Genomic DNA, 5668 nt, shown 5'->3' with positions numbered 1-5668 from the left:
GGGGGGCGTGTCCTATCGGGAAGGGGCGTGTTTTCAGTCACATCATGAAGGCGGCAAAGCAAAGCAGCATGATTATAGCTTGTGGACGGCATGGCACATGGAGGTTAGTGGTTTCAGGGTGAAAAAATGCTACTTGCTGCTCGCTATTGGGGGGAGGCTCTGTGGTGGGCGACCTGCTTGTCTGTGTGGGGGACCCCCGTGGTGGGCTTTGTGGGGGGGGCACCGCTGCTGCTGTGGGGGACCCCCGTGGTGGGGGGGGGGCACCGCTGCTGCTGTGGGGGACCCCTGTGGTAGGCTTTGTGGGGGGGCACCGCTGCTGCTGTGGGGGACCACCATGGGGGACCCCCGTTGTGGACTTTGTGGGGGGGCACCGCTGCTGCTGTGGGGGACCCCCGTGGTGGGGGGGCACCGCTGCTGCTGTGGGGGACCCCTGTGGTAGGCTTTGTGGGGGGGCACCGCTGCTGCTGTGGGGGACCACCATGGGGGACCCCCGTTGTGGACTTTGTGGGGGGGCACCGCTGCTGCTGTGGGGGACCCCCGTGGTGGGGGGGCACCGCTGCTGCTGTGGGGGACCCCCGTGGTGGGCTTTGTGGGGGGGGGGGGGGCACCGCTGCTGCTGTGGGGGACCCCCGTGGTGGGCTTTGTGGGGGGGGGGCACCGCTGCTGCTGTGGGGGACCCCCGTGGTGGGCTTTGGGGGGGGGGGCACCGCTGCTGCTGTGGGGGACCCCCGTGGTGGGCTTTGTGGGGGGGGCACCGCTGCTGCTGTGGGGGACCCCCGTGGTGGGCTTTGTGGGGGGGGCACCGCTGCTGCTGTGGGGGACCCCCGTGGTGGGCTTTGTGGGGGGGGCACCGCTGCTGCTGTGGGGGACCCCCGTGGTGGGCTTTGTGGGGGGGGCACCGCTGCTGCTGTGGGGGACCCCCGTGGTGGGCTTTGTGGGGGGGCACCGCTGCTGCTGTCGGGGACCCCTGTGGTGGGGGGGGCACCGCTGCTGCTGTGGGGGGGGCACCGCTGCTGCTTTGGGGGACCCCTGTGGTGGGCTTTGTGGGGGGGGGGGCACCGCTGCTGCCGGCCGGCTGTTGTGGGGGGGCCACCTCTGCTGCTGTGGGGGACCCCCGTGGTGGGCTTTGTGGGGGGGGGCACCTCTGCTGCTGTGGGGGACCCCCGTGGTGGGCTTTGTGGGGGGGGGCACCGCTGCTGCTGTGGGGGGACCCCCGTGGTGGGCTTTGTGGGGGGGGCACCGCTGCTGCTGTGGGGGACCCCCGTGGTGGGCTTTGTGGGGGGGGCACCGCTGCTGCTGTGGGGGACCCCCGTGGTGGGCTTTGTGGGGGGGGGGGCACCGCTGCTGCTGTGGGGGACCCCCGTGGTGGGCTTTGTGGGGGGGGGGGCACCGCTGCTGCTGTGGGGGACCCCCGTGGTTGGCTTTGTGGGGGGGGGGGCACCGCTGCTGCTGTGGGGGACCCCCGTGGTGGGCTTTGTGGGGGGGGGGGCACCGCTGCTGCTGTGGGGGACCCCCGTGGTGGGCTTTGTGGGGGGGCACCGCTGCTGCTGTGGGGGACCCCCGTGGTGGGCTTTGTGGGGGGGCACCGCTGCTGCTGTCGGGGACCCCTGTGGTGGGGGGGGCACCGCTGCTGCTGTGGGGAACCCCCGTGGTGGGCTTTGTGGGGGGGCACCGCTGCTGCTGTGGGGGACCCCCGTGGTGGGCTTTGTGGGGGGGGCACTGCTGCTGCTGTGGGGGACCCCTGTGGTGGGCTTTGTGGGGGGGGGCACCGCTGCTGCCGGCTGTTGCGGGGGACCCCCGTGGTGGGGGGGGGCACCGCTGCTGCTGTGGGGGACCTCTGTGGTAGGCTTTGTGGGGGGGCACCGTTGCTGCTGTGGGGGACCCCCGTGGTGGGCTTTGTGGGGGGCACCGCTGCTGTTGTGGGGGATCCCCGTGGTGGGCTCTTGGGGGGGCACCGCTGCTGCTGGCTGTTGTGGGGGACCCCCGTCGTGGGCTTTTTGGGGGGGCACCGCTGCTGCTGGATGTTGTGGGGGACCCCTGTGGTGGAATGTTGTGGGGGGACCCCTGTGGTGAGATTTGGGGGGGCACCTACTGCTGCTGGCTGTTGTGGGGGGCACCTGCTGCTGCTGGCTATTGTGGTGGGACCCCTGTGGTGGGATTTTGGGGGGCACCTGCTGCTGCTGACTATTGTGGGGGACCCCTGTGGTTGGATTTTGGGGGGCACCTGCTGGCTGTTGGGGGGGACCCCTGTGGTGGGGTTTGGAGGTGACCTGCTTACGGGGTGGACCCCTTTTAGTGGGGGACCCCTGTTGTGGGATTTGAGGGCTATCTGCTTGTGGGATGTGGGGGGAGACCTGCTGCAGGCTATTGGGGGACCCCTGTGGTGGGACGTGGGGAGGCGACCTGCCTGTGGTGGGACGTGGGGAGGCGACCTGCCTGTGGTGGGACGTGGGGAGGCGACCTGCCTGTGGTGGGACGTGGGGAGGCGACCTGCCTGTGGTGGGACGTGGGGAGGCGACCTGCCTGTGGTGGGACGTGGGGAGGCGACCTGCCTGTGGTGGGACGTGGGGAGGCGACCTGCCTGTGGTGGGACGTGGGGAGGCGACCTGCCTGTGGTGGGACGTGGGGAGGCGACCTGCCTGTGGTGGGACGTGGGGAGGCGACCTGCCTGTGGTGGGACGTGGGGAGGCGACCTGCCTGTGGTGGGACGTGGGGAGGCGACCTGCCTGTGGTGGGACGTGGGGAGGCGACCTGCCTGTGGTGGGACGTGGGGAGGCGACCTGCCTGTGGTGGGACGTGGGGAGGCGACCTGCCTGTGGTGGGACGTGGGGAGGCGACCTGCCTGTGGTGGGACGTGGGGAGGCGACCTGCCTGTGGTGGGACGTGGGGAGGCGACCTGCCTGTGGTGGGACGTGGGGAGGCGACCTGCCTGTGGTGGGACGTGGGGAGGCGACCTGCCTGTGGTGGGACGTGGGGAGGCGACCTGCCTGTGGTGGGACGTGGGGAGGCGACCTGCCTGTGGTGGGACGTGGGGAGGCGACCTGCCGGTGGTGGGACGTGGGGAGGCGACCTGCCGCTTACGGAGGGATCCCCTTTATTGGGGGGCGACCTGCTTATGGGTTGGGTTTGGGGGGCTGATGAGGGCTTAGGCTGGGTGGAGTGGACGTCCGATAAGAGTTTAGGCTGGGTCGGGGGTGGACGTCCGATGGGGGGGGTTTGTGCTGGGTGGGGTGTCCGCGTCTGATGGGGGTGTGTGCTGGATGGGGGGGTCCACATCCTGTGGGGGTTTGGCCGTCCGGTGGGGGTTTATTATTGGGTGGGCGTGGTGTGCGATGGGAGTAATGCTTGGAGGAGGGGTGGACGTCCGATGGGGGTTTATGCTGGGGGGTTAAGCTGGGGTGGCATCCGATTGGGGGGGTGTCTGATGGGATTTATGGTTGGGGGCAGGGGGCGTCATATGGGGATTTACGCTTGTGGGAGGGAATGTCTGGTGGGCTTTGGGTTTATCCTGTGGGGTCCGCTGGTTAATGTGAGGTGGAGGTTTCTGACTGGAGGAGTGAGGTTATGCTGTGTGGCCTTCTGGTTGATGTGGGGGAGCTAATGCTTCATTGGGGTACACAAAAAAAAAATGGGTGTATGCTGCTTATGCTATGCAAAAAAAAAATTTAGGTATTTCCTGTAGAGGAGGGTACACCACCAACTAGCACGAAGCTAATCTGTTTTAACTTAATGTCAGTAGGAGGAAGACATGGGTCTGGACCGCCCAGCCCAGTTTAGGCCTTAGGTTTTGGGAGGTTTTTTTATTAACGATTTTTCTTTTTAATTTTTTTTTTTCTTCCCAGATATGGCTTTTGAGGGCGACAGTGGAATTGTCACTCTAATCTCCCACCTAGAATTGTCACTACCATATCATCTGTGGTCTACGAGGCAAGGCCCAAACACATCAAGAGTGTTTGGGGTTCCCTGGAGGACCGTTCATGCCACGAATCGCCCTACCCTCTCGCCTCTCTGCGTCCAGGTTATTCCATGCCCGTCTTCATCATCGCTCTGCGAAAAAGGATTTGTGATCTTAAGGACTGGTATATCCTACGAGGCAGTAAGGGGGCTACTTTAAAAAAAAAAAACACAGGACAAATATGTCCTAGTTTTCCCCTGAGCAATGTGGACGTCTCCTGAGGAAACCTTCCTATTCATGCAGCCTCCACGTTTTCCAGAGGCTCCAGTGACCTTGCTCTTAAAATATCCAGGCTTTGGTCTAGGCCTTCTCTGGTGGCCGGTCCACACCGCCAGCGCCCTGAACAATCATGCACGCCAACTTTCTAGTGCGTCCTACTCTGCGCCTATCAGTTTAAGAGTACTTCGCTTCTGCAACAGAGGACTAAAGTCTGCCTCCCAAGAGATCTGTTCAAATTTGGTTGTTTTGGAAATGTTCTGTCCAAAAAAAAAAAAAACGACGGGACAACTTCCTGACCCGCCAGGAAAAGACGAGACCTTCCTTTAGGCCAGCTCCCTCCTGGCATCCATGAACCCACCAGTACTGGTCTGCTAGGCCTGGATCTAGCAGACTCTCTTCGACATGATGGGGCATTCCCACCTTGGATGTTTCTCAGGATCGGCTGCCGTGTCCTTCACAATTCAAGGCCGGTATTATGATCTCAGGTCCGGGACACCGAAATCTCAGACACCGGAGGCAGGCCTGAGGGGGGGGGGGGGGGGGGGGGCTTCAGAGCCGCATACCCTACCGACAGTCCTGCCCGCATGCACCAACAGCATATTACATTTTTACAATACTTTAGAAATGCATAAAATGAAACAAGGAAAGGCATAAAGTTTTTCTATGCAAAAAAAGGCAGTTTTATAAAATTAGAAATATTTCTATATCTATTGTTAAAATGATATTTATCCAGTATTTCTATAAGTAAAAGTCTGAGATTTCTGTGAGAAATGGTAATTGTTTACCTCTTAAACCAGTTCTGAATGTAAATAAAACATTGCTCTGATTAAGTCTCCACATTGTATTTGTCTTTCATTTCATGCGTAGGGCAGGACAAGCCCATGATGTATCTGTGTAAAGCTAGGTTCACATTGCGTTAATGGGTTAACGCTAACGGACTGCGTTGCATGGCGAAAATGTCGAAATTAACGCCGTGCAACGGGTCCGTTAGCGCACCCATGGACAGCAATGTTACTTTTAGCTGAAGCGCATCACTAGCGCATGCCATTTTCGGCACGCGCTAGCGATGTGCCGTTCTTTTGAGGCCCGTTCCTCGCTACCGCAGATCAGGGATCTGCGCTAGCGGGGAGGGTGAACGCCGACCCTCTAGAAACATTGCGTTAGCGCAATCCGCTAGCGCTATGCGCTTAACGGATTGCACTAACGCAATGTGAACCTAGCGTAAGACGTAAGGTGCTATAATAGCAGCCTTGGGCTGGTTTCACACCAGCATTCGGCAGGGCTGCGGATGGCAGCCTTCTTCCTCCGTTAAGCCCCGCCCAATGACGCACCTCTTCCTTCAGTTCCGCCTACGTCTGCATGCGTCCTGCATACCCTATCTTTAACATTGGGTACGCAGGCCAAGCGGATGCCTCTGCATGCGTTGTTTTAATGCTGCGCCGACCGCAACAAAATGCAACATGTTGCGTTCGACGCAGTTCAGTGCATCGTCAA

At 61.7% G+C, this 5668-nt stretch overlaps 1 long non-coding RNA gene across 1 annotated transcript; it reads left to right on the top strand.

Moving 5' to 3' along the window:
- The first annotated feature begins 9 nt into the window (after window positions 1-9).
- On the top strand, window positions 10-5009 carry LOC138663042 (uncharacterized). The gene is made up of 2 exons (XR_011318109.1): window positions 10-103; window positions 3843-5009. It is a non-coding gene; the product is annotated as an uncharacterized lncRNA (long non-coding RNA).
- The last annotated feature ends 659 nt before the right edge of the window (window positions 5010-5668 follow it).

The sequence above is a fragment of the Ranitomeya imitator genome, chromosome 2 (assembly GCF_032444005.1).
Source record: "Ranitomeya imitator isolate aRanImi1 chromosome 2, aRanImi1.pri, whole genome shotgun sequence".
Classification (NCBI taxonomy): Eukaryota; Metazoa; Chordata; class Amphibia; order Anura; family Dendrobatidae; genus Ranitomeya; species Ranitomeya imitator.
This window is presented reverse-complemented; position numbering and strand designations above follow the sequence as displayed.